The 27,388-nt window shown below is 43.6% G+C and overlaps 1 protein-coding gene and 1 long non-coding RNA gene across 6 annotated transcripts in view; both read left to right on the top strand.

Annotated features, from left to right (window-relative positions):
* Window positions 1-27,388, top strand: part of ppp1r17 (protein phosphatase 1 regulatory subunit 17) — a 527,342-nt gene that overhangs the window by 246,904 nt on the left and 253,050 nt on the right. The gene's annotated exons all lie outside the window — the stretch shown is intronic.
* Window positions 10,397-27,388, top strand: part of LOC116972490 — a 46,453-nt gene continuing 29,461 nt past the window's right edge. Inside the window, exon 1 of the long non-coding RNA XR_004411817.1 lies at window positions 10,397-10,475. This is a non-coding gene — a long non-coding RNA (uncharacterized LOC116972490). The remainder of the gene's footprint in view (window positions 10,476-27,388) is intronic.

Below are 27,388 nucleotides of genomic sequence, written 5' to 3' on the forward strand. Positions count from 1 at the left end.
AGTCGGCGGTTGGTGCCGTGCTGGAGTAACTGACGGACGGAGGTTGGCGACCCCTGGCCTTCTTCAGCCGGCACCTCAACCGCGCACTGACCAAATACAGCGCGTTCGATTGCAAGCTCCTGGCTCTGTACCTGGCAGTGAGCCACTTCCGCTACTTCCTGGAGGGCCGCCCGTTCACCGCCTACACGGACCACAAGCCGCTCACTTTCGCCCTGGCAGCAGCGGCAATTGGCATACATTTCTCTGAAGATCTTTCCTGGTCCGAGAACACTAACGCAATTATCAAAAAAGCTCATCAGCGCCTCTACTTCCTGAGAAGATTACGGAGAGTCGGTTTGTCCAGGAAGACTCTCTCTAACTTCTACAGGTGCACAGTAGAGAGCATGCTGACTGGTGGCTTGGTTTGGTTTGGCAATTTGAGCGCCCTGGAGAGGAAAAGATTACAAAAAGTAGTAAACACTGCCCAGTCCATCATCGGCTCTGACCTTCCTTCCATCGAGGGGATTTATCGCAGTCGCTGCCTCAAAAAGGCTGGCAGTATCATCAAAGACCCACACCATCCTGGCCACACACTCATCTCCCTGCTACCTTCAGGTAGAAGGTACAGGAGCCTGAAGACTGCAACAACCAGGTTCAGGAATAGCTACTTCCCCACAGCCATCAGGCTATTAAACCTGGCTTGGACAAAACTCTGATTATTAATAACCACTTTCTGCTATTTGCACATTATCATTTTATTTATTCATGTGTGTATATATTTATATCATGGTAGATGGCCACATTTAATTGTTTTGTAGTAAATGCCTACTATTTTCTGTGTGCTTAAGCAAAGCAAGAATTTCATTGTCCTATACAGGGACACATGACAATAAACTCACTTGAACTTGAACTTGAAAAAAAAAAAATACCACATCCATCCGCTACGTCGAGGAGAAAGAGAACTGGGTGGCCGACGCATTGTCCCGCCCCGCTATCGACGCCATTTTCGAGGTGGCGCCCGGAATTGACTATTCTGCCCTGGTGGAGGCACAGCTCACGGACGGTCCCTCTCGGTCCAGGAGGAGCGACGATCCTGTGCAATGCGTCCGGTCAGCCGCGCCCCATCGTCCCTGCCGCCTGGTGGCGGAGGGTTTTCGAGGTGATCCACGGACTGTCTCACCCATCAATCCGGGCGACAACGGCACTAGTGGCCGCTCATTTCACGTGGCACGGTCTGCGCAAGCAGGTTGGCCACTGGGCTCGCATCTGCATTCCGTGCCAGACGGCGAAGATCCAGCGCCATGTCCGTGCGCCTCTCCAGGAGTTCGGTCTACCTCACCGGCGATTCGACCATCTCCACGTGGACATTGTGGGGCCTCTTCCGCCGTCCCGGGGCATCACCCACCTCCTCACGATGGTGGACCGCTTCACGCGGTGGCCGGAGGCCATTCCGCTGGCCGACACTTCAACAGCTACGTGCGCTCGTGCATTGTCCGCGCACTGGATTGCTCGCTTCGGGGTGCCGGCGCTCATCTCCTCGGACCGGGGGCCACAGTTCACCTCCGAGCTGTGGTCGGCCATGGCTCGCTTGCTCGGGGAGCGGCTGCACCACACCACGGCTTATCACCCCCCAAGCTAACAGTCTGGTGGAGAGGTTCCACCGGCAGCTCAAGGCAGCGCTGAAGGCGCGACTCTCCGGCACGGACTGGATGGAAGAGTTGCCGTGGGTCATGCTGGGCATTCGGACTGCTCCTAAAGAGGACTTCGCCTCATCATCAGCGGAGCTCGTGTACGGGTCGCCACTCACGGTGCCCGGGGAGTTCGTGCCATCGGCGCTGGGGCAGCGGGGAACGCCCTCATCCACCTTAAAGCGCCTTCGCGAGCGAGTTGGCAGGCTCGCACCCGTCCTGACGTCCCGCCATGGGACATTTCGCCCGCATGTGCCATCAGCACGGGACTGCCCATACGTTTTCCTGCGCCGTGATGCCCACCGGACGCCACTCCAGAGGCCGTACGAGGGGCCGTACGAGGGCCCGTTCCGGGTGCTGGAACACAGGCAGACGACTTTTGTGCTGAACATGGGGGGCCGGCCAGAGGCCGTGTCGATTGACCGGTTGAAGCCGGCACACCTGGACATTGACCAGTCGGTGCTGTTTGCCCAACCTCGGCCTCGAGGGCGCCCCCCTTCACGGCCCCCTCCACCTGTCACTCCACCTGTCCTCCCGCCGGTCCCTCAACCTATCCCTCGACATGTCCCTCCACCTATGCCTCCGCCAGCCCCACGATCGGCTGACTTTCGCACGCGGGCCGGCCGGATCGTGCGCCCGCCAGTTTCGTGCCTCGGGTTCTGGGGGGGGGGTCCTGTGGCAGCTCCCAAGGGCCGGGCCATCCTAACTGTCGAACCCCTTGGCACGGGAGTGGTTTAGTCCGGAGGCGGCCCTTAACCAGAGGGTTTAAAGGCAGGGGTTTGGGTGCCATCTTTCTCTCATGTGGACTTCCCTACAACCGGGAGGAACACAAATAAAAGTGCCTCTCGAAATACCTGACTCCTCTCTTTCGTTTCGAGACCTACGCACCACAAACTAATCTTTTTCTCTTCACATATTTATAAAAACCTTTGCAGTCAGTTTTTATGTTCCCTGCCAGTTTTCTTTCATAATCTATTTTCCCTTTCCTAATTAAGCCCTTTGTCCTCCTCTGCTGGATTCTGAATTTCTCCCAGTCCTCTGGTAGGCTGCTTTTTCTGGCTAATTTGTATGCTTCATCTTTTGTTTTGATACTATCCCTGATTTCCCTTGTTATCCACGGATGCACTACCTTCCCTGATTTATTATTTTGCCAAACTGGGATGAACAATTGTTGTAGTTCATCCATGCAGTCTTTAAATGCCTTCCATTGCATATCCACCGTCAACCCTTTAAGAATCAATTGCCAGTCTATCTTGGCCAATTCACATCTCATACCCTCAAAGTTACCTTTCTTTAAGTTCAGGATCCTTGTTTCTGAATTAACAATGTCACTCTCCATCCTAATGAAGAACTTAACCATATTATGGTCACTCTTGCCCAAGGCACCACGCACAACAAGACTGCTAACTAACCCTTCCTCATTACTCAATACCCAATCGAGAATAGCCTGCTCTCTCGTTGGTTCCTCTACATGTTGGTTTAGAAAACTATCCCGCATACATTCCAAGAAATCCTCTTCCTCAGCACCCTTGCCAATTTGATTAACCCAACTATATGTAGATTGAAGTCACCCATTATAGCTGTTTTACCTTTGTTGCACGCATTTCTAATTTCCTGTTTGATGCCATCCCCAACTCCACTACTACTGTTAGGTGGCCTGTACAAAACTCCCACTAGCGTTTTCTGCCCTTTAGTGTTTCGCAGCTCTACCCATATCGATTCCACATCCTCCAAGCTAATGTCCTTCCTTTCTATTGCGTTAATCTCCTCTCTAACCAGCAACGCTACCCCATCTCCTTTTCCTTTCTGTCTATCCCTCCTGAATATTGAATATCCCTGGATGTTCAGCTCCCAGCCTTGGTCACCCTGGAGCCAAGTCTCCGTGATCCCAACTATATCATAGTCATTAATAGCTATCTGCACATTCAACTCATCCACCTTATTACGAATGCTCCTTGCATTGTGACACAAAGCCTTCAGGCTTATTTTTACAACACTCTTACCCCTTATCCAATTATGTTGAAAAGTGGCCCTTTTTGATTTTTGTCCTGGATTTGTCTGCCTGCCACTTTTACTTTTCAACTTGCTACCTATTGCTTCTACCCTCATTTTACACCCCTCTGTCTCTCTGCTCACACGTTTAAGAAACCCTTTCCCTTTAACTCCATCCTCGACTATCCCATTTGACACCCCACCCCCCTTATTCAGTTTAAAACCACCCGTGTAGCAGTGGCAAACCTGCCTGCCAGAATGCTGGTCCCCCACCTGCTAAGATGCAATCCATCTCTTTTGTGCAGCTCCCCCTTACTCCAAAACAGATCCCAGTGATCTACAAATCTAAATCCCTGCCCTGTGCACCAGTTCCTCAGCCATACATTCAGGTCCCGTATCTCCCTGCTCCTGCTCTCGCCAGCATGAGGAACTGGAAGCAAACCGGAGATAACAACCCTGGAGGTCCTGCTTTTCAGCATTTTTCCGAGCTCTCTAAAGTCACGCTGCAGAATATTCATCCCCTTCTTTCCGACATCGTTTGTGCCGACATGCACTACCACTTCCGGCTGTTCACCTTCGCCCTTGAGGATTTTCTGCACTCTCTCCGTGACATCCTGGCTCCTGGCACCAGCGAGGCAGCACATCATCCTCGAATCCCGTCTGTTGCCTGCTGAGATTTGGTCAATCTCACTTCCATAACTGCCCAACACATCATTCTACATTCCACATCATTCTACATTCCACATCATTCTACATTCCACATCATTCTACATTCCACATCATTCTACATTCCACATCATTCTACATTCCACATCATTCTACATTCCACATCATTTTACATTCCACATCATTCTACATTCCACATCATTCTACATTCCACATCATTCTACATTCCACATCATTCTACATTCCACATCATTCTACATTCCACATCATTCTACATTCCACATCATTCTACATTCCACATCATTCTACATTCCACATCATTCTACATTCCACATCATTCTACATTCCACATCATTCTACATTCCACATCATTCTACATTCCACATCATTCTACATTCCACATCATTCTACAAAGACATCTCTGCTACCTTCAGCATAATCCCACCACAGGTTACATCTTCCTGTTGCCACTCCTTTCCGCCTTCCACAGGGACTCCACAACTCGTTGTTTCATTCATCCCTTCAAAACCCAACTCGCATCCTCCTCAGGCAGTTTCCCCTGCAACCCCATAGGATGTAACACCTGTCCCTACACCCCCTCTCTCACTTCCATCCAGGGACCTCAACAGCCCTTGCGGGTGAGACACAGATTCACATGCATTTCTGCAACTTTGTTTATTGCATTTCGATGAACATTTGGGTTCTGTCTGGCAATGCTTACTGGATCTCTCAGTTGTTAAACATTTTAGAGATCTGTGACCTCATATGTATACTTGTGTCCCTTTACGGCGCTTACAATGGTTTTCAGTCAATCTCGGTCTTCTTGTTTTAAAAGCATTAGAGGCTGCTGCCTGCACATGCATTACCGAAGCTACCCAAGCTCATTATAAAGGAGAGGAGACAATGTCTACATTTCCTTCAACCCAAAGGCGCAGACAAAGTAAGGACAGGTACATACCTGCATTGATGTCTCACCGATGGTATATGCTTTCAGTGGCTGTTTCATGTCATTATCAACTTCCTGCCAGAAGTGGTTGCAGGCTCCCTGTGGCTCCCATGCACAAAGAATATGCCCCCTGTGAGTATTGTTCTTCCCCAACCTGCCCATAACACTGAGAGCACTCTTATAGCCACTCTTACCCCTTCAAAGCAACATCCATTCAGTTAGTGGCCGCTGTGAGATGGAAGAGTGTTGCTTGTATGATAAATGTTCCTTTAAGGGCAAAGAAAACTAAGTTAGATTACAACAACTGTGAGAATTTGAAAACACTATTAGGGATTGCCACCTTTTGATAGTTTCTGCACAATATTACATGGATAAACCCAATAATACAGTTCAGTGATCCTTGCAAGCGAAGCTTTCCCTCTTTAAATGACATTCATATTTTTTATTAAAGTGACCAAACACGCTACTTTTGTGCTACTAGAAGATGCAATTACCAGCCCACAATGTCAGTTCCTTACCTTAACTGGAGGGCATAGACTGATGAGAGGGGAATGATTTTGGAGGGACCTCAAATACACCCTTTTCAATAGACAATAAGTGCAGGAGTAGGCCATTAGGCCCTTCGAGCCAGCACCTCCATTCAATAGGATCATGGCTGATCATCCACAATCAATAGCCCGTTCCTGTCTTCTCCCCATATCCCCTGACTCCGTTATCTTTAAGAGCCCTATCTAGCTCTCTCTTGAAAGTATCCAGAGAATCGGCCTCCACCGCCCTCTGAGGCAGATAATTCCACAGACTCACAACTCTCTGTGAGAAAAAGTGTTTCCTCATCTCCTAAATGGCTAAATGGTTCTAAATGGCTTACCCCTTATTCTTAAACTGTGGCCCCTGGTTCTGAACTCCCCCAACATTGGGAACATGTTTCCTGCCTCTATCCTGCCTTAATAATCATATATTTCAATAAGATATCCCCTCATCCGTCTAAATTCCAGAGTATACAAGCCCAGCCACTCCATTCTCTCAGCATATGACAGTCCCACCATCCCGGGAATTAACCTTGTGAACCTACGCTGCACTCCCTCAGTAGCAAGAATGTCCTTCCTCAAATTAGGGGACCAAAACTGCACACAATACTCCAGGTGTGGTCTCACTAGGGCCCTGTACAACTGCAGAAGGGCCTCTTTGCTCCTATACTCAGTCCTTTCTCCTAGATTCCGTACGGACTCATAGCTCCTCTTGTTATCCAGATAGCCTGTATCTGGAACAAGTTGCAATTGGAACCTCTAGAAACGAATACCATTACGACTTTCAAAAGCCATTTGGACCGACATATGTATACGAATGGTTTTGTGGGATGTGGGGCAAATGCAGGCAAATGGGACTATACCAGAATATCAAATTGGTTGGCCTAGATAAGTAAGGGGGCCAAGGGTTAGTTCCATATTGTATAATTCTATAACTCCACTGTGGTGGGCCGGCTCACAAACAATGACGAATCGGAATACGGGAAGGAGATAGAGAACTCAGTAACATGGCGTAAGAATATTAACCTCTCCCTCAATGTCAGCAAGATGACTTCAGGGAGTGGTGGAGTATATGCCTCGATCAGCATCAATGGTGCCCAAGAAAAACAATGCAAAATGAAATGGAAAATAAATAAAGGCAAGAGTAGATGACAGGAAATGAAGAAAATAGGAGAAGAACATAACGAGCCAGGCAGGAAAATGACTCCAATGACTCTTACCAATTTCAGCAGACAACCATAGAAAGCATAGGTACACAAAAATGCTGGAGAAACTCAGCGGGTGCAGCAGCATCTATGGAGCGAAGGAAATAGGCGACGTTTCGGGCCGAAACCCTTCTTCAGACTGATGGGGGGTGGGGGGGGAGAAGGAAGGAAAAAGGGAGGAGGAGGAGCCCGAGGGCGGGGGGATGGGAGGAGACAGCTCGAGGGTTAAGGAAGGGGAGGAGACAGCAAGGGCTAGCAAAATTGGGAGAATTCAATGTTCATGCCATCCGGATGCAAGCACCCAGGCGGAATATGAGGTGCTGTTCCTCCAATTTCCGGTGTTGCTCACTCTGCAATGGAGGAGACCCAGGACAGAGAGGTCGGATTGGGAATGGGAGGGGGAGTTGAAGTGCTGGGCCACCGGGAGTTCAGGTAGGTTATTGCGGACTGAGCGGAGGTGTTCGGCGAAACGATCGCCCAACCTCCGCATAGTCTCCCCGATGTAAATCAGCTGACATCTAGAGCAGCGGATGCAGTAGATGAGGTTGGAGGAGATACAGGTGAACCTTTGTTGCACCTGGAACGACTGCTTGGGTCCTTGAATGGAGTCAAGGGGGGAGGTAAAGGGACAGGTGTTGCATAGAAAGCATTGCAGCTTGTTATGGCAACAGATATGCCCAGGAAATTGCAGAGAGTTGTGAAGGCAGCCCGATCCATCATGTTAACCAGCCCCCGCCTGCCTCCTACTGACCTCATCTACACTTCATATTATACTGGGAAACCAGCCAACATAATCATGCACCACTCACATCCCTGTCATTTTTCTCCCCTTTCTCCCCTTTCCACCAGATCCAAGAACAGCTACTTCCCTATTGTTTCAGACTCTTGAATGGATATCCCATATGTTAAGGGTGTACGCCCAATTTCCAAATTTACCTTGGCCCTTGCACTTTAAAAAAAATCTGAACTTCCTCTGCAGCTGTAATGCTCTATTCTGCACTATGTTTCCATTCCCTCATGTATGGAATGATTGTACTCATGCGTGGTCTGATTTGCCTGGATAGCATGCAAAACAAAGTTATATTGGTACACCCGGCAATAATACACCAATAACCTATAACCAGAAGCAAAATTGGAAGTGAAAGTGTTAGTGAGTGAAAATAAATATAGGAAGATGGAAACAGGTGTGAGTGGCCAACAAATCAGGAGGAACAAAAGTGTAAGGAAGCACGAGAGAGGGAACGAGGGAGCAGGAAAGTGGGAGACTAAGCGTAGGCTTGGCGATCGTTTCGCCAAACACCTCCGCTCAGTCCGCATTAACCAACCTGATCTCCCAGTGGCACAGCACTTCAACTACCCCTCCCATTCCGAATCCGACCTCTCTGTCCTGGGCCTCCTCCATGGCCAGAGTGAGCACCACCGGAAATTGGAGGAGCAGCACAATCACCTTGGGCAGTCTGCACCCTGGCGGCAATAAACATTGAATTCTCCAATTTCAGGTAGCCCTTGCTGTCTCCTCCTCTTGTCTCCTCCCCTTCTCAGCTCTCCCTCAGCCCTCGGGCTCCTCCTCTTCCTTTTTCCTTTCTTCTCCCCGACCCCCACCCTACATCAGTCTGAAGAAGGGTTTCGGCCCGAAACGTTGCCTATTTCCTTCGCTCCATAGATGCTGCTGCACCCGCTGAGTTTCTCCAGCACTTTTGTCTACCTAGGAATTGGGAGAAAATTGTTAACAGGAAGGGATAGGGAGGAGGAAATAAGGAACAAGGATACAGAATGAAGGAAAACAGAGTGAGGATTAGGGAAAAATAGCAAAGAAAAAATAGAAGAGAGGGAAATGGAAGCCAGGAACATGAGGGAGGATTGCAAGATATAAATAAACAGGAATGAGAAAAGTGAAGATCATAAGATCATAAGTGATAGGAGCAGAATTAGCCCTTTCGGCCCATCAAGTCTACACCGCCATTTAACCATGGCTGATCTATCTTTCCCCTGTAACTCCATTGTCCTGCCTTCTTCTCATAACCTCACCCCATGAAAAGTAGGAGGCAGGAAACAAGACAATTAAACTAGGACAGAAGTAGAGGAGAGGGGAAAAGAGGGATGAGGAAAACCGATGATAAAAGAAGAGTGATAACATTTGCAAGAGGAAAATCGAGAAGGAAGAACATAGGAGTGAGGAAAAGAAGAGAAACTAAAAGGACAGAAAAATAAGGGAACTATGAGGAGAGATTGTCAATTAGGAGAGATGAAAACAGTTGGGTATGGTTAGAGAAATGAAGAAGGAGCAAGACAGGATAGAGTAAAAAATGAGTGAGAGATAATAAACTGGAGGGAAAAGGGAAAGAAGAGGAAAGAATATGCAAGGGAGGAAACTGGAATGGGCAAAGGGGAAATGGAAAAAGTGATGGAGGAAGAATGCAGCGAGCAAATTAGGAGATGAGATGAGAAAAACTGGAGAGAAAATGGAGCATGGTAGAAATGGATGGATGGATGGAGGAGAGTGATTCGTAGAAGGAGGGACATGACGGAAGTAAGCAGAAGGTGGATAGCAGGATTGTGAGTACAGAAGGGGTGAAGATAGGAGAAATGCAAAAGGGAGTAAAAGATCAAAAGGGAGAGGGATAAAATGAGGGTGGAAACACAAGGGGAACACCGGAAGACATAAAAGATAGGTGGAAAAGGAAAAGAGGAGGGAGGAAAAGCAGAATGGGACAATAATGGGAAACAGGGTAAACAAGAGCAAAGGGAACAGGATGGTGCAAAATAGAAAGGATAATATTGGATGGAGGAACATGGAAAATAAGAAGTATGAAAACAGGAGTGGTTTCAGGCTTGAAGGGAATGAGGCAGATGGAAAACAGTAGGAAGAATGCTTTCCCAGTTAATTTTACTCCTCTGGATTCTAAACCTTACTAGGCTGTTTATTAAGCTGCTGTTGTCTCACAAGCTTTGCTTTTTTTGTCTTAAATGGCTACAATGCAACTTGCTTTACAAGCGACTCCTGATTGACCATACTTATTTATCCTGAATCATATTCTATCACTTTCCTGAATGCTGCTTGGTTGGCATGAATGATTTGACCCGTTTCCGTGCTGCAATACTGAATACATTCATGATTCTATGAATGAAAGCTCATGGTAAAAGAATGCATAAAGGGCAGAGAACATATGAATCCCATAAGCAGAATTTATATTATATTAAATGCGTTTGTAAACGGGTGTCAAATACATCCCAGTGATGCATCCTTAAAAAAAAAAAAGATTTCCATAAATCTATCATGAATTAGTGGGCAGGACTGCTGGTAATATCCAATAGAATTTGTGGAACTTGCTCAAACTCAGTAAAAGCAGGAAGAAGCTCAGTGAATTTCTTCAAAGCAACTAACCTGCTGCACAGAGTTGTAGACAATCTTTTGAAACAGTGGCTGCCCTACTTCTAAATAAGATAGAAACAACACATTTTACTGTACCAGGTAAGCATACTATAACTACATTGTTTTCAAGAAAACAATATATGCTGCAGCTAAATCAAGTCTTTTGGTCTAAGAAATAAGAAGTTGCATTTAATTTTGAAACTCCACTCGCTATCTGTGTTAACTTTGGTTGATGATGTTGAAGCAACAATGTTTTCATTTTGTTGGGGTAGGGTGTGACTTGTGCCAATTTAACAAATAAGTTGTATAACTACAGGTGCAGTTGCAAAGGCAGCCGGAAACAGATAGCAAATTTAAAACTGAACTTTGTTTTCTTCATGAATTTTCTACTCATGAATTTTGTTGAATTTTGTTGATATTTAAAAATAATTTCTGGAGGAAGGTAATTCAAGATGAAAGAAAGACAGTGCTCGGCAAGACACGGGGTAACTGTGGAGAGAGAAACAGTTGACATTTCAGGTCAGGTTTTCATCGGAATTTGATGCTGACTGAGGTGAAAGTTTGCCAGCCATAACTGGAAGAGATATAACTTAAAACATGTTTGATCCTTAACTTTTGCCAATACTGATGAAAAATAATTTACCTCAAGGGCTAGGTCAGCTTCTCTCTCCACAGAAGCTACCTCACCTACTGAGTGTTTCTATCATCTCCTGTCTCACTTCAGATTTCTAGTATCTGGAGTTTTATTTTGTTTTTCAAGAATAAATAACAAAGGTTCAGAGGTTCCACACAATAATCAGTGATGCAAAATGTTTCATTGTAAAAAATATGTTGTGTTTAACCATGATTTGCATTCCCCCTTCTTCATTTTATTTTGTTTCCTAATTTGGAATATCTACAGAGTTGAGACTTAATGAAATATTACTTTCCTATTGGTTCTTATGCCTGGCAAAATATTAATAACTTGAACAGGAAACTTTTCATTCTCAAATCCATCCTATGATTCCACAATATCAAATCTCATTTTAAACTTAACAAGATTGATCAGTAACAGATTGCGAAACAAATAAATAACAGTGATAATATTTCTCTGAAGTCCTTAAAGACTTTGCCTTCCATCACAGTGAGGAAGAGATTCACTGTGATGGATGTTTGTGTAAATTGAATTGTTTGTATGTCTTGTAGAAATTGTCTTTGTTTGTATGGCTGTGGAAACGGAGTTTCGTTGAGCCTCACTGAGGTTCAAATGACATGGAATAAAAAATATAATATAAATATAAATATAAATATAATATAACCAAGTGCAAACTCTGGAAATGAGAGATGTAATAATTTTTCACAATTTCGATCTTAAGATAGCATTATAATATCATAATATACGATCGAAGGGTCATGACCCATAATGTCACCTATTCATGTTTCCCCAGAGATACTGCCTATCCTGCAGCACTTTGTGTTCTTTATTGTATTAACCATCATCTGCAGTTCTTTGTTTCAAGTCGAGTCAAGAGAGTTTTATTGTCATGTGTCCCAGAAAGGACAATGACATTCTTGCTTGCTGCAGCACAACAGAATATTGTAAGCATAAATACAGAACAGTTCAGTGTCTATATAGCAAAGACCATATATATACATATAAATAAACAGATAAAGTGCAATAGGCTGTTATTGTTCGGAGTTTGTTTGAAGTTGTGTTTAATAGCCTGATGGCTGTGGGGAAGTAGCTGTTCCTGAACCTGGATGTTCCAGATTTCAGGCTCCTTTACCTCCACCTGATGGCAGCGGAGAAATGAATGTGTGGCCAGGATGGTGTGGATCCTTGATGATGTTGGCAGCCTTTTTGAGGCAGCGACAGTGACTGTATTTCTACAGCTTTGGATTCTCTAATGCAGTTTTCTTCTACATTTTTTAATCGGTTCTAAACAAAAAACTGATGCTCATTTTATCTGTAAGGTTAGGTACACTCGTTTTTAGATTTATTTTAATTTCCATAACTCATAGCAACAGGCATTGTGCACACTCATTCTTTAGCTCTGTTTAATTTGCATACCTCAGAGTAATGGGTATGCTGCCAGACGAGTTCACATGTGACTGTGAGAAGAAGGTTATTATGGTTGTGTTTAAGAAGGAACTGCAGATGCTGGAAAATCGAAGGGACACAAAAATGCTGGAGAAACTCAGCGGGTGCAACAGCATCTATGGAGCGAAGGAAATAGGCAACGTTTCGGGCCAAAACCCTTCTTCAGTTGTCGAATTGAAAGGATGGGAAAACCAAGGAATCCATTGCAACTGCAAAAATGAAAGTTCTGTAAAATTCAAAAGCAATCTTAAAACTTCAACACTTTTGTTCCTCCTGAAATACAAGCAGAGCGAATGGATCTTTACCTACAGGTTTAATCATTTATTTTATTTCCTTCAGCGGCAGGGTTAACCAAGGCCAAGGAAAGTGAGCAAACAGTAAATTAAGAGTTCTGGTAAAACTTGTTGTATACAATTTGATCAGCTAAGTTAAATCCTTCTCCGAAGCCTGCCTCTCAACTCAATAAAACCAGAAATGGACAGATCAGAATCAGATTTTAGTTCGGTGTTCTGATCTTAAACACACCTTCCTTTTTCTACCATCCACCATCCTCCTGCATTCACACATTCACCCATAATCTTCTAGATAGATTCCATTGTGCCTTCCCATGCTCACAGATCATTATATACCATAATTAAAGAAAGACCTGCATTTCTGTTGTGCTTTTTGGGTTCTCGTGCACATTACATTTAATTTAGTACTTCGAACAAATGATTGTGAGCAACCAAACCATGACCAGTAATTGACCACTCATCCCCTCAGGCCTGCTCTGCTATTTAATAAGATCTGAATGTAAACTCAATTTGGCATTCACGTCACCCATTGGCTTATCAATTCTTTGTCGAGTTTCAATTTAACAATCAAGTGGCTCTTCTTCAATTGACTCTTGGGCAAGACAGTTCCAAAGAACCATGACCCTCTGAACAAAAATAAATGCCTATCTTAAAAGGGTGTCCCGTTGTTTTAAATTTACATCCTCTCACAAGGGGCAATATCCATTATCTAACTGGTAAGCACGGGCTGCGCTCTGAGATGAAGAGGGATTTCCGTGTCCTCATCTATTATTCGCATTAAGATACAGGGGCTGCGGAGCGTTTTTGAAAATGGGTGGGGCTGTGCGGTCATTGATCACCGCTTGTGGGGGAGGGTGTGGGAGGGTTGTTCCCCCCCCCCCCCCCCTCCCACCTTAGGGACTTTTTGAAATTTGATGTATTAAAACCATGTTTTAGTGCATTGTAGAAGTATGATTTCAATGTTTTTTTCTTTGGAGTAGTTTTAAGATAATGTAGGGCCTACAGAGAGATAGGAACAGGTGATTATTATTTTTGTCATTGCTCGACCTCCAAAAACTGGGGGATAATAATACATCCCCCATCTCAAAAGTGGGGGGATATATCCTCCATCATCCCCCCCCCACTCCCCCTGGGATCGACGCCAGTGCCTTCCACGGTACAGAAAATTTGATAACAAAACTTTTAAATGTGTTATAATTTCAAGTGCTATTTTTTTTTTGTAGCTGGATAAAGGGACAAGAAATAATCATAACATTTCCTGATTTTGCAAAGTCATACAAATTATGTTTTGTTTGGGGAAAAAATCTGAGTATTTTGAAAGTATGCGTTCTCCTTTTGACATATTTCATTTTGATTTAAATTTAGAGTCATCAAACCATGACATTGGTAAAGGGGTATATGTTTGTTGAAACATTACATTTTTAAAAGTAAGACTTTCGAGACATCTAAAATGCATGAGAAATTGAGTAGGTGAATCGAGGTCCAGAGGACAGATTCAAGGTGAAGGGGAAAATATTTCATAGGAATCTGAGGGGTAAATTTTTCCACACAAAGGGTGGTGGGTGTATGGAACAAGCTGCCAGAGGAGGTAGTTGAGGCAGGGACTATCCCAACATTTAACACTTAGACTGACACATGGATCTTTGGATGCTTTGGCAAGTAAGGTGAAAGTAAATCCAAAGGGTTTCTACAGCTATATTAATAGCAAAAGGATAACGAGGGATAAAATTGGTCCATTGGAGAGACAGAGTGGACAGCTATCTGCAGAGCCGAAAGAGATGGGGGAGATATTGAACAATTTATTTTCTTCGGTATTCACCAAGGAGAAGGATATTAAATTATGTGAGGTAAGGGAAACTAGTAGAGTAGCTATGGATACTATGAGTTTCAAAGTAAAAGAAGTACTGACATTTTTGAAAAATATAAAAGTGGATAAGTCTCCAGGTCCTGACAGGATATTCCCTAGGACATTGAGGGAAGTTAGTGTAGAAATAGCCGGGGCTATGACAGAAATATTTCAAATGTCATTAGAAATGGGAATAGTCCCCGAGGATTGGCGTACTGCGCATGTTGTTCCATTGTTTAAAAAGGGGTCTAAGAGTAAACCTAGCAATTATAGACCTGTTAGTTTGACGTCAGTGGTGGGCAAATTAATGGAAAAGATACTTAGAGATAATATATATAAGCATCTGGATAAACAGGGTCTGATTAGGAACAGTCAACATGGATTTGTGCCTGGAAGATCATGTTTGACTAATCTTCTTGAATTTTTTGAAGAGGTTACTAGGGAAATTGACGAGGGTAAAGCAGTGGATGTTGTCTATATGGACTTTAGTAAGGCCTTTGACAAGATTCCTCATGGAAGGTGGGTATATAAATGCTGGAGTAGCAACTGTTGGGTATAAATGCAGGAGTAGCAAGATGGATTCAACAGTGGCTGATTGTCGGGTTGGAGGCAGGTGACTAGTGGGGTGCCTCAGGGATCTGTGTTGGGTCCTTTGTTGTTTGACATGTATATCAATGATCTGGATGAAGGTGTGGTAAATTGGATTAGTAAGTATGCAGATTATACCAAGATAGGGGGTGTTGTGGATAATGAAGAGGATTTCCAAAGTCTACAGTGTGATTTAGGCCATTTGTAAGAATGGGCTGAAAGATGGCAGATGGAGTTTAATGCTGATAAATGTGAGGTGCTACACCTTGGCAGGACAAATCAAAATAGGACGTACATGGTAAATGGTAGGGAATTGAAGAATGCAGTTGAACAGAGGGATCTGGGAATAACCGTGCATAGTTCCTTGAAGGTGGAATCTCATATAGATAGGGTGGTAAAGAAAGCTTTTAGTATGCTAACCTTTATAAATCAGAGCATTGAGTATAGAAGCTGGGATGTAATGTTAAAATTGTACAAGGCATTGGTGAGACCAAATCTGGAGTATGGTGTACAATTTTGGTCGCCCAATTATAGGAAGGATGTCAACAAAATAGAGGGAGTACAGAGGAGATTTACTAGAATGTTGCCTGAGTTTCAACAACTAAGTTACAGAGAAAGGTTGAATAAGTTAGGTCTTTATTCTCTGGAGCGCAGAAGGTTACGGGGGGACTTGATAGAGGTCTTTAAAATGATGAGAGGGATAGACAGAGTTGATGTGGACAAGCTTTTCCCTTTGAGAATAGGGAAGATTCAAACAAGAGGACATGACTTCAGAATTAAGGGACAGAAGTTTAGGGGTAACATGAGGGGGAACCTCTTTACTCAGAGAGTGGTAGCGGTGTGGAATGAGCTTCCAGTGGAAGTAGTGGAAGCAGGTTCGTTGGTATCATTTAAAAATAAATTGGATAGGCATATGGATGAGAAGGGAATGGAGGGTTATGGTATGAGTGCAGGCAGGTGGGACTAAGGGAAAATAATTGTTCGGCACGGACTTGTAGGGCCAAGATGGCCTGTTTCCGTGCTGTAATTGTTATATGGTTATATGGTTATATGGATAGGACAGGTTTGGAGGGATATGGACCAAAAGCAGTTGGGACATGTTGGCGGGTGTGGGCAAGTTGGGCCGAAGGGCCTGTTTTCACGCTGTATCACTCTTATGTCTACATTGTACCTCCACCATGCAGGAATGCATCAAAATCAAGTTGTCGAGATTTATTGCCATATACTCAAGCATGAGCAAGTTACATAGAAACATAGAAAATAGGTGCAGGAATAGGTAATTCGGCCCTTCGAGCCAGCACCGCCATTCCATATGATCATGGCTGATCATCTAAAACCCCCTTCCTGTTTTTTCCCCATATCCCTTGATTCCTTTAGGCCCAAGATCTAAATGTAACTCTCTCTTGAAAACATCCAGTGAATTGGCGTCCATTGCCTTCTGAGGCAGAGAATTCCACAGATTCACAACTCTCTGGGTGAAGAAAGTTTGTCCTCATCTCAGTCCTAAATGAGATGCCTACCCCTTATTTTTAAACTGTGACCCCTGGTTCTGGACTCCCCCAATATCGGGAAAAATTCTCCTGCAGTTACAGTAAAAGTGAAAATCTAGCAGGCAAGCAGGATGTATTCTCCAACTACCCCCATTTGAAGGCCACTAACTCTACTGCTTCTACCCAGTGCTTGCTTGGTATCTACTTTCAGCACCCACTCGTTGTCCTCCAAGATGCACTGAGCCCCAGCCTGGTCTATACAGGTCACCAGGGCGAATTCGGCATAGAGACTCTCATGGCAGCGGTGCAACGCTTCCTCCTTGCCTTCGACCCGAGGCTCAGCCGCCTCCGACGGCCCGGGCACTTGCACTGAGGCTGCTCCATGGCCGGAGCTGCAGCGAGCGGCTCATCAGCCCAGCAAACACTCGCCAACCCCTGCTCCCCATCCTCATCTGCCCTGCCGCTGCTTCTGCTTCCATCCCTCCCTCCGCCCCGGCTCTCCCACACCCACGACCAGGTTGCTCAGAGCACAGCAGCACCTCATCCAAAGCCGGAGACACTGAAATGTGGCTTAGCAAAGGTTTACAGAGCTGCAGCATGGCTAGCCACTTTTATACCGGGCTCTTAGAGGCAAGTATTCTGTACACCTACTTTACCATCTTATCTACTTGTGTGGACACTTTCAAGGAGATATTGACGTGCCCCAAGATCCCTCTGTACATCAATGTTCCAAAGGGTTCTGCCATTTACTGTGTACAATTTTTATTTGACTTCCTAAACTGCAACATCTTACATTTGTGCAGATTATACTTCACCTGCCATCTTTCAGCCGATATTTCCAACATCTATATCCGTCTGTATCCTATGACAATCTTCTTCACTATCTACAATTCTGCTATCTATATAACTAAAGGTCTCATCTTGACCAGTCTGCATTGTATATTGATTTTAGAAAAAATGCTACCCTATATCGCTATGATTTTTGCGCATCTTACTCACAGTCCACCTCCGCTGAGGCAACCCCGAGGATTTTTCCAATCGATGAAAGATAAAAAAGTTATGAGTGTTTAAAAAATCTTGAGATCAGCTGATTGGTCCTCTCGCCTGTCAATCACCATGATGAAGATAAAGCCACTTCTGGGGGGGCAGGACTATAAAACCCCAGATGTCTGGACCTGAGTCAGTCACTCTGGAAGATCGCGAGGGCGAGGCCACAACTGTGTTTATAAGCTGTGAGTCAACTGAACTGTGAGTGTGCAATGTACTTGCAATAAATAATTTGTTAGCCCTTAATGACAATGCAGTGAGTTGTTTGGCCTGCCCTGTGCTTGAGACTGCAATGCGAAATGGAAATGAAATGACGATGCCATGATTTGTTTAGCCTGCCCTGTGCTTGAGACTGCAATGCGAAGTGGGAATGAAATGACAATGCCACGAGTTGTTTGGCCTGCCCTGTGCTTGAGACTGCAATGCGAAATGAAAATGAAATGACAATGCCGTGAGTTGTTTGGCCTACCCTGTGCTTGAGGCTGCAATGCGAAATGGAAATGAAATGACAATGCCATGAGTTGTTTAGCCTGCCCTGTGCTTGAGACTGCAAAGCGAAATGGGAATGAAATGACAATGCCATGAGTTGTTTGGCCTGCCCTGTGCTTGGGACTGCAATGCGAAATGGGAATGAATTGACAATGCCATGAGTTGTTTGGCCTGCCCTATGCTTGTGACTGCAATGCAAAATGGAAATTAAATTGGCCTGCCCTGTCCTGGAGACTGCAATGCGAAATGGAAATGAAATGACAATACCATGAGTTGTTTGGCCTGCCCTGTGCTGGAGACTGCAATGCAAAATGGAAATGAAATTGGCCTGCCCTGTCCTGGAGACTGCAATGCGAAAGGGAAATGAAATGACAATACCATGAGTTGTTTGGCCTGCCCTGTGCTGGAGACTGCAATGCAAAATGGAAATGGAAATGAAATGAAATAAGTTGTTTGGCATGCCCTGTGCTTGAAACGGAAATGCAAAATGGAAATGGAAATTAAATGAAATTAGTTGTTTGGCCTGCCTGAAACCACTAATTTAGGCCCACAAGGCCCCTATTAGCCGAGAAACCAGTCCCTTTTGCCCAAAATGCCCGTATTAACCCGGAGGAGCATTTTGGCTGAAAAGGCCCGTGCCAGGCCAGGAAAAGTCCAGAAAAAGTGCCTTTCACTGAGATTTCACTCCGATTTTGTTTAAAGAGCCCCTTTGGCCCATCAGGCCTGAACTAGCCCAGGAGAAGTCCCTTTGACCCATCAGTAAGTATTCCCCCTGCAAGTATTAAATCTCACCCCAGTATTTGTATCTCTCCCTTCATTGTGAGATCCAGGCCAATTAAGACTTTCCCCTTTCATTTATGTGATCTGCAGAAAAAGATGAAAAATGTCTAAAATTGATTCTCCAACCACTCCCCCTTCTCTTTCACAGAGTCTCTCACCTGTTTTGGGCAGAATTTCTGGCAGTTTCTGAGCTGCCAGCCCACCAGGCCTGAGTGACTGAACTGCCAGCCCACCAGGCCTGAGCTGCCATCCCACCAGGCCTGAGTGACTGAGCTGCCAGCCCAAGAATCCATTTGGCCCACAATGTCCATAATAGTCCTCTGGAAACCAGTCCATTTGGCCCACAACACTCATACTAGTGCTCCAGAAAGCCCCCCCCCCCCCCCACTGGCCACCAAAATTGGAATTGGTGGAGAGGTGGAATATTGCTTTGGGGGACCAGCCCTCCCGTGTGAACATGGAACCCAACGGGTCCCACTTAGTCTAGAAACATATATATTTATCACCAGGAACAGAGTTCACCAAGCTGATTACTGTGGAGCACCACATTCACAGACCTACAGTCAGAATAAAGCCACATATTCTTCATAACATTCCTCCACTCTGAACCTCAACATTGATGCTCTTCAAAGTAGTGTGCTCAGTCCCCTGCTTTACTCTCTGTACACCCATGACTGAGTGCTGAAAATAGCACTAAATTGATCATTAAATTTACCAATGTTGTCAGCCAGATCAACAACAATGATGAGGAAGAGAGGCAGTAAAGAGATCGGGAACCTTGTGTCATGGTGTACTCAACGATGGATCTTCTGTTATGAAAATCGACAGCTTCCGGATCCTAGGCATCCATATCACCAGCATATCATAAGCTCCCTTCGCACTTGAGCAGCGATAAAGAAAGTGCATCAGCATATTTACTTTCTTTCAGCATGTCCACAAGGATTCTCTCAAATTATTTACAAACATGCTATAGAAAGTATTGTGATCGGATGGATCCCGGCCTAGTATGGGAACTTCTGTTCTTGATCACCTGAACCTGCAAAGAGTGGTGTATATCCTCATGGTGCATTGTATCAGGAAAGCTGTAAGTAGCATCAAGGATATCTACTGCCCTGGTTATTCCCTTTTCTCTCCCCTGCATTTTGGGAGAAGATACAGGAGCTTGTAAGCCCGGATGTCCAGATTTTAGATTCTTCCCCCCGTTGTACAAATTAGCTCTTTCTCTCCTCCTTTCTCGAGGTGCTGCCATGTATTCTCAGCCTTAAGTCTGCTTCATTCGGTTATTCCGTACTTATACTCAGTTTTTATTCTGCACTATTTCAGATTGCACCATAATCTTTGCACCCAACTGCTGTTTTGCATTAATTGCTGTATTTATTGTTGTTTCTATCGTTATCTGTGTACACTGTGTACACTATGAGCTCATGTGAACTCTGGAATTTTATTGCACCTCGGGTATATGGCCATAAAATAATCTGTTATCTGTGCGAGTAGGATTCGATTTGTCTTTGAGACTCATTGTTGATTGGATGGGTTTGCCACAGAAAACGTGCCAGATAAAAGTAGCAAATATTGTCAGATAGTTGTGCGCCTCTACAGCACTGGTTCTAGATTAAGGGTTGAAAGAATGTTTTCCCTCACCTCCCTCCCATCAAGCAAATCCCACCCTACAGTTTGCAATTTCCACGCCTTCCCCCCCCTGAAACCAATCATGGATGAGGGGATTGAAAGCTTTGTGGCCAAGTTTGCGGATGATATGAAAGTTGGTGAGAGGGCAGGTAGTGTAGAGAAGGCAGGAACTCTGCAGAAGGACTTGGACAGATTGCAAGAGTGGGCAGATGGAATATAGCGTAGCAAAGTGTAGAGTCATGCATTTTGGTAGTAGGAATAAAGGTGTAGATTATTTTCTAAATGGGGAATCTAGAAATTAAATTTGCAAAGGGACTTGGGAGTGCTGGTGCAGTATTCCCAAAATGTTCATCTGCAAATCGAATCGGTAGTAAATAAAGCTAGCATTGATTTCGAGAGGTCTTATATACAAAAACAGGGATGTAATGCTGAGGCTCTATAAGGCGCTGGTCAGGCCGTATTTGGAATATTGTGAGCAATTTTGGGCACCATATATGAGGAAGGATGTGCTGGCTCTGGAGAGGGTCCAGAGGAGGTTTACAAGAATGATCCCAGGAATGCTTTAACATATGATGAGCGTTTGACGGCACTGGCCTATATTCACTGGAGTTTAGAAGAATGAGGGGGAGGGGGGACCTCATTGAAATGTACAGAATAGTGAAGGCTTGGGTAGAGTGATTGTTGAGAGGATGTTTCCACTAGTGGGAGAATCTAGGACTAGATGTCATAGTCTCAGAATTAAAGGATGTTCTTTTCGGAAGGAGATGAGGAGGAATTTCTTTAGTCTGAAGGTGGTGAATCTTATAGAATTCTTTGCCACAGAAGGCCTTGGAGGCAAAGTCAGTGGATATATTTGAGGCAGAGATAGATAGATTCTTGATTAATACGGGTGTCAGAGGTTATGGGGAGAAGGCAGGAGTATGGGGTTAAGAGGGAAAGATAGATCAGCCATGATTGAATGGCGGAGTAGACTTGATGGGCTGAATGGCCTAATTCTACTCTTATCAGTTACGATCTTATGATCAACCCCGACCACCACAATTGGCCCTTAAGGGCCTGTCCCACTTACATGGCATGCAAATTACGCGACCTCGTCATCACGTTGAGGCGCACGGGCATCGTGTGGCCGCATGGGGCCGGTCCCACTGAGAAGCGCGGAGAGGTATGGAATTGTGCGTGACATTGCTCCGAAATTTTTGTAGTGAACGAAATCTTCGTGAGCCAACAGCCTGTCTCGCGTAACTGACGGCCAAAGTGGGACAGGCCCAAGACCCTGGCGCGACGTAACGTCTCACCTCCAACAGCGGCAGAAGCAGGCAAACGATCACCGAACTTGGCCTGGAGCTCATGACCATTGCAGTCCAGATCTGCCCCCACATCTACTCCCAGAGCGGGGCAAAGAAAATTGAAGAAAGACACAAAATGCAGGTGTAACTCAGCGGGACCGGCAGCATCTCTGGAAATGGGTGATGTTTCAGGTCAAGACCCTTCTTTCAGACTGAAGAAGAGTCGCGACCTGAAACATCATCCATTCCTTCTCTCCAGCGATGCTGCCGGTCTCGCTGAGTTACTCCAGCTTTGTGTCCATCTTCAAATGACGTCACGCACTCCAGACGGCTGTGCAGGCGCATGAAATCGCGCGCGACCTTCGCAGGACTGTTGCGCCTCAACGCGACCTCGTGGCAATTAGCGTGACAAGGACACATGAGTGGGACAGGGGCTTTTTTTAATTTTTAATTTATATCTTTATTAGAAGCAGTGTACAAAAGTATAAACCGCGGCATATGACATAATACATTTATTGTACAGCTTACATTTTAATTTTAACAAAGATTAAATAGAAAAAGAGAGAAAGAGCAAGAAAGAAAGAAAGAGAAATAGAAAGTGAATATGTAAGAATAGAACCCCTAAATTACAAAATTAGTGTAATCAAAGAGTGAGTAAGTAAAAACTTAAGGAAAAAAAAACCGAATAGTGTTGATATACCTGCTTCATTTCTCACCACACCCATCACCCAGTCCGTAATTCGGTTTAATTCCGAAGTTGTGTTGCACCATACCATCCTTGTAATGAATCAATGAAAGGAGACCATATCTTTGAAAATTGCTCTGATTTTCCTGCTAAGACAAGTCTCATATCTTCAAGATGTAGCGTCTCAGACATGTTTGTAATCCACATTTTAAGAATTGGGCGAGATGTATTTATCCAAAATTTAAGTATACGTTTTTTCGCCATTGTCAGGCCATAGTTAAGGAAACGTCTTTGAAATATTGATAGCTCAGAGCAGGCTCCTGCTGTTCCAAAAATAATCAGTTCTATATGGGGGTCCAGTTTTGTTTTAAATAATTTTGAGAACATTTCAAAGATTTCTTTCAAAAAGTTATGGAGTTTTATGCAAGAGGCAAAGGAGTGTGTTATAGGTGCTTCTTGAGAGAGACATTTGTCGCAAATAGGAGATACATTTGAAATATTTTTATTCAGTTAGTTTTTTAGTAGTAGAGTCTGTGGAGTATTTTGAATTAGATTAAAATGTGTCTAACATTAATCGAACAATTATGTATATATAAGATAAATTTTTCCCATCTATCTTTGGAGATTTTTAGGCCTAATTCCTCTTCCCATTCTCTTCTAATTACGTGGGATGTCTATATTTAGAAGGATATTGTATAAGTATGATATTAGATTGTTTGTGTCAGAGTTTCTATTCATACCTTCCTCTAATATATCTGGCAGCAGAGTTTGATAATCGTGGGGATATGTTTTCAAATAATCTCGAATTTGAAGATATCTAAAATATTGGTTACCTTTCAGATTGTATTTCGACTGTAATTTCTGGAATGATAAGAGGTTTCCCATCTCGTACAAATCTCCAACCTTTTTAATTCCTAGTCTTTCCCAATAAATAAACTTTTTATCTATAATACATGGCTTGAATGACGGGTTATTAGCTATTGGTGAAAGAAGAGATAGATTTCTTAGTTTAAAAGTAGATTTTACTTGTCTCCAAATTCGTAAAGTGCTGTGAATAATCGGATTTTTCTCATATATTGTGTTCTTCAACTTAATTGGGGAGAGAAGGATCGCGCCTATATTAAAAGGGGAGCAATTGTCTCTCTCCATTACTAACCAGTCTACCTGTTGGCATGCGTTATCCAACCAGTAAATTACATTTTTAATATTCGCTGCGAAATAGTAGTATAAGAAATTGGGGAGCACCAATCTGCCCATTTCTTTGGGTTTACATAGATGTCGTATATGAATTCTATGTGATTTATAATCCCAAATAAAGTTTGTAATCCGGGAATCAAGTTTAAAAAAAAAAAATGTAGGTAAATTGATTGAAATAAATAGAGAATTTGTGGGAGGACAAATTTTTATGGCATTTATTCTGCCTATTAGAGACATCGGAAGTATTTTCCTGAATTGAATAAGAGCGTTTAATTTAGTAACTAGAGGCGGAAAGTTTGCATTGAATAAAGAATTATATTTTCTGGTTACTTGGATACCCGGATATTTAAATTTTTCTGTAGCAATTCTAAAAGGGATGACAGGAGCTTTAATCTCCAAATCACCTTGTACTTATCTGCCAGTTTGTGATGTCAACCCTGAACAGCAAAAACGTTCCCTTCCCCCTCTGGAATGTTTCCTATAATAAAGCACACAACATGTCATTCCAGAGGGGATTTTGTTGGAGGATAATTTGTGCACTGAATTGACAAATTGACAATTCTGTGGCTTTCCAACTGTAATTTGCACCTGTGCTTCACGACTACTTCTCACCCACACACCACCGGGCCTGCCCCCGCATGTGGCCTCAGGTGCCCCCCGCCCCACAAGCTCCTCTTCGTTCTTGGCAGCCCCCCGATGGGCCCCCCTTCAGCATCAAAAGAATCACAACAAAGTGATTTCCCATAATGGTTGAAAAGGAACTACCCAACCTAATCTCTGCTTCAAGCACCAAGTGTCCTGCATGTTGAGGCTCTTCAATGCATATGTGTACCACAGACATGGAGTCATCTGAGTATCATGTCGGAGTACTATTTAACATGAGGGACTACTATTCTGGTGATAATCTTTTCTGTTTTACCCCTTTAATCTTTGTGATGTGGAATTTAGATTTTGGAAGGGAAAATGAAAGAATGGCAGCATGACTTTTTAACAGGAGCTGGATGACATAACTCACCTACAAAAATGTTTGATGCTGGCACAAAAAGTTGATTTGAAACTGTGTAGGTTCCGTGAATTTCATAATAAAGAAGAGTTTAACTTGTTCTGTGAAGCCATTATAAATAATTAGTTAGATAACATTCAAGAATTGTGTTACTTTTTGATCTTACGCTTTAGAAAGCTAAGCCAAGCCTTGGAAAACAAGCAGCAGAGAAGCTTTAAACCATGGGTGAAAGGGGATTTGATTATATAGTCTACTGGAGAAACTGAGATGATTCAAAAGAAGTGTTTGAAACTGACGCGTTTGATCGGGCAAGGTTTGCTTTAATCTTAAATGTTGTACCTGAAAGCATATGTACAGGATTTGAGGAATCGTAACATCTTTAATGATGCTACCCAAGAAGGAAGTGTTCTTAAAAAGAGCAATGATCACATTGTGTTGAACAAAACATAATTTGAATGAAGAAAGCTCTGTTCTTTTTTTGAAAGCTTTTCCATACTTTGTGATTCATAGTGTATTCACACATATTAAAAATAGCTCAGCGCCAGGTCAGATGCAAATAAGCTTTTTTAAATGTTAACCACAAAGCAAAACACTGAGCAGGAAATATCAGGGAATAAAGATGTTAAGGCTCACAGTAGACAGTCCATATCTGTCATGGAATTATTTATTTGTCGTATATAGTAAGTGATCCTCATTTACGATCAAAGTCATAAATTGGACGTGTATTTTTTTGTGAAAGAATGAAACAAGCAATATGTACCAGAATCTCGCAAGCAGCACACATACCACCTGTTGTTAGCATATGTAAATATTTAAACAATGCTGATTGGTATCACATTTCCCTGAAACCATGGTAATATTAAGGAAATGTAAGGCACTAGAAAACTGTTGAGGATTACATTGCCCTCTAAACTTTTAAAAATTGTTAAGAGCATTTCATCAGCCTTTAATTACATTTACTTTCTTCTTAGGCGGGTTCCCTCTGCACCATTAAGCAGTTAACCATATAACCATATAACCATATAACAATTACAGCACGGAAACAGGCCATCTCGGCCCTACAAGTCCGTGCCGAACAACTTTTTTCCCTTAGTCCCACCTGCCTGCACTCATACCATAACCCTCCATTCCCTTCTCATCCATATGCCTATCCAATTTAACAGTGGAATAGAGCAAGTGTTTAATATCTATCATTTTGACCAAGCATTTGGTCAAATACATGGTTCTATTTTTCATTGGTCCTTGTAATATGCATGTAATATTAGTTGTGAATAAAATATGTTACGTTAAGGTTGTCATTCCTTAAGGGAACATTCTGTGTGCATTGCTCCTCTCTGTGCTGTGGCAATCCTGTGAAGAGTCCTTGAATAAACTACACAAACGTTGAGTTCCTCAGGTCTCACATGCACAAATCTGTACACTATAATATACCATGTCAGAGATCATGAAGCCACTGTTATGATCATCAATGGGTGGCACAGTGGTACAACCATTAGAGCTGCTGCTTCACTGTACCTGACTGTGTGGAGATTGCATGTTCCCCCCTGTAACCGTGTGGGTTTTCTTTTGGTGCTTTAGTCTCGTCCTATACCCCAAAGACCTGCAGGTTGATGGGTTAATTGGCTACTGTGGATTGTCACAATGGGTGAGTTTAGAATCTGGGAGAGGTGATGGGAATGTGGGGAGAATTAAAAAAATAAGAATTAATGCAGGATCAGTGTAAATATATAAGTGATAGACAATATGTACTCCATGGGCTGAAAGGCATGTTTGTATGTATGTCTCGATTCAGGACTTCTGGTTGTTGAAGCTGTGAACATTTCAGACTCACCTCTTTTTTTTAATGTGCAGTCCTCTTCTCGTGGATGCGAAACATTTTTAGAGGTTTGACAATCTGGGGGGTGGTCGGGCTCTGTGTATTCACCCTATAAATTCCCCTCATGATTTTATACACTTCTATAAGATTACCCCTCAGCCTCCTGCACTCCAAGAAATAAAGTCCTAGCTTGCTCAAGCTTGTTCAGGCTCTCGAGTCCTGGCAACATCCTGGTAAATCTTGCCTGCACTCTTTCCAGCCTAATGATATCCTTCCTATATCAGGCTGACCAAAACTTAACACAATACTCCCAATGTGGCCTCACTAATTTCTAGTGCAATTGTATCATAACGTCCAAACTTCAATACTGAACACCCTGTGATGAAGGCCAATATACCAAAAGGCTTCTTTACCACCCTCTCTATCTGTTATGCCATTTCAGGGAACTACCTGTAGTCCTAGATCCCTCTGCTTTACAACCTTGCAAGGCCCTACCCTTCACTGTGAAAGTTCTGCCCTGATTTGACTTCCCAATTTAGCTAGCTCCCTCTGCATGCTATGCGATCTTGCCTTCCAGAGCAGCCTATTATATGCACCTTATCAAAACCTTGCTGAAGTCCATATAGACAATGTGTACAGCCTGTCCTCATCAACCTTCTTGGTTACTTCTTCAAAAAACTCAGATTCATGGGACACAATCTCCCTCGTACAAAACCATGTTAACTATCTCTAATTAATTTATATCTATCCAAATGTGTATACCTTATGCCTCAGAATCCTCTC

Source organism: Amblyraja radiata, chromosome 4 (genome assembly GCF_010909765.2).
Source record: "Amblyraja radiata isolate CabotCenter1 chromosome 4, sAmbRad1.1.pri, whole genome shotgun sequence".
Lineage (NCBI taxonomy): Eukaryota > Metazoa > Chordata > Chondrichthyes > Rajiformes > Rajidae > Amblyraja > Amblyraja radiata.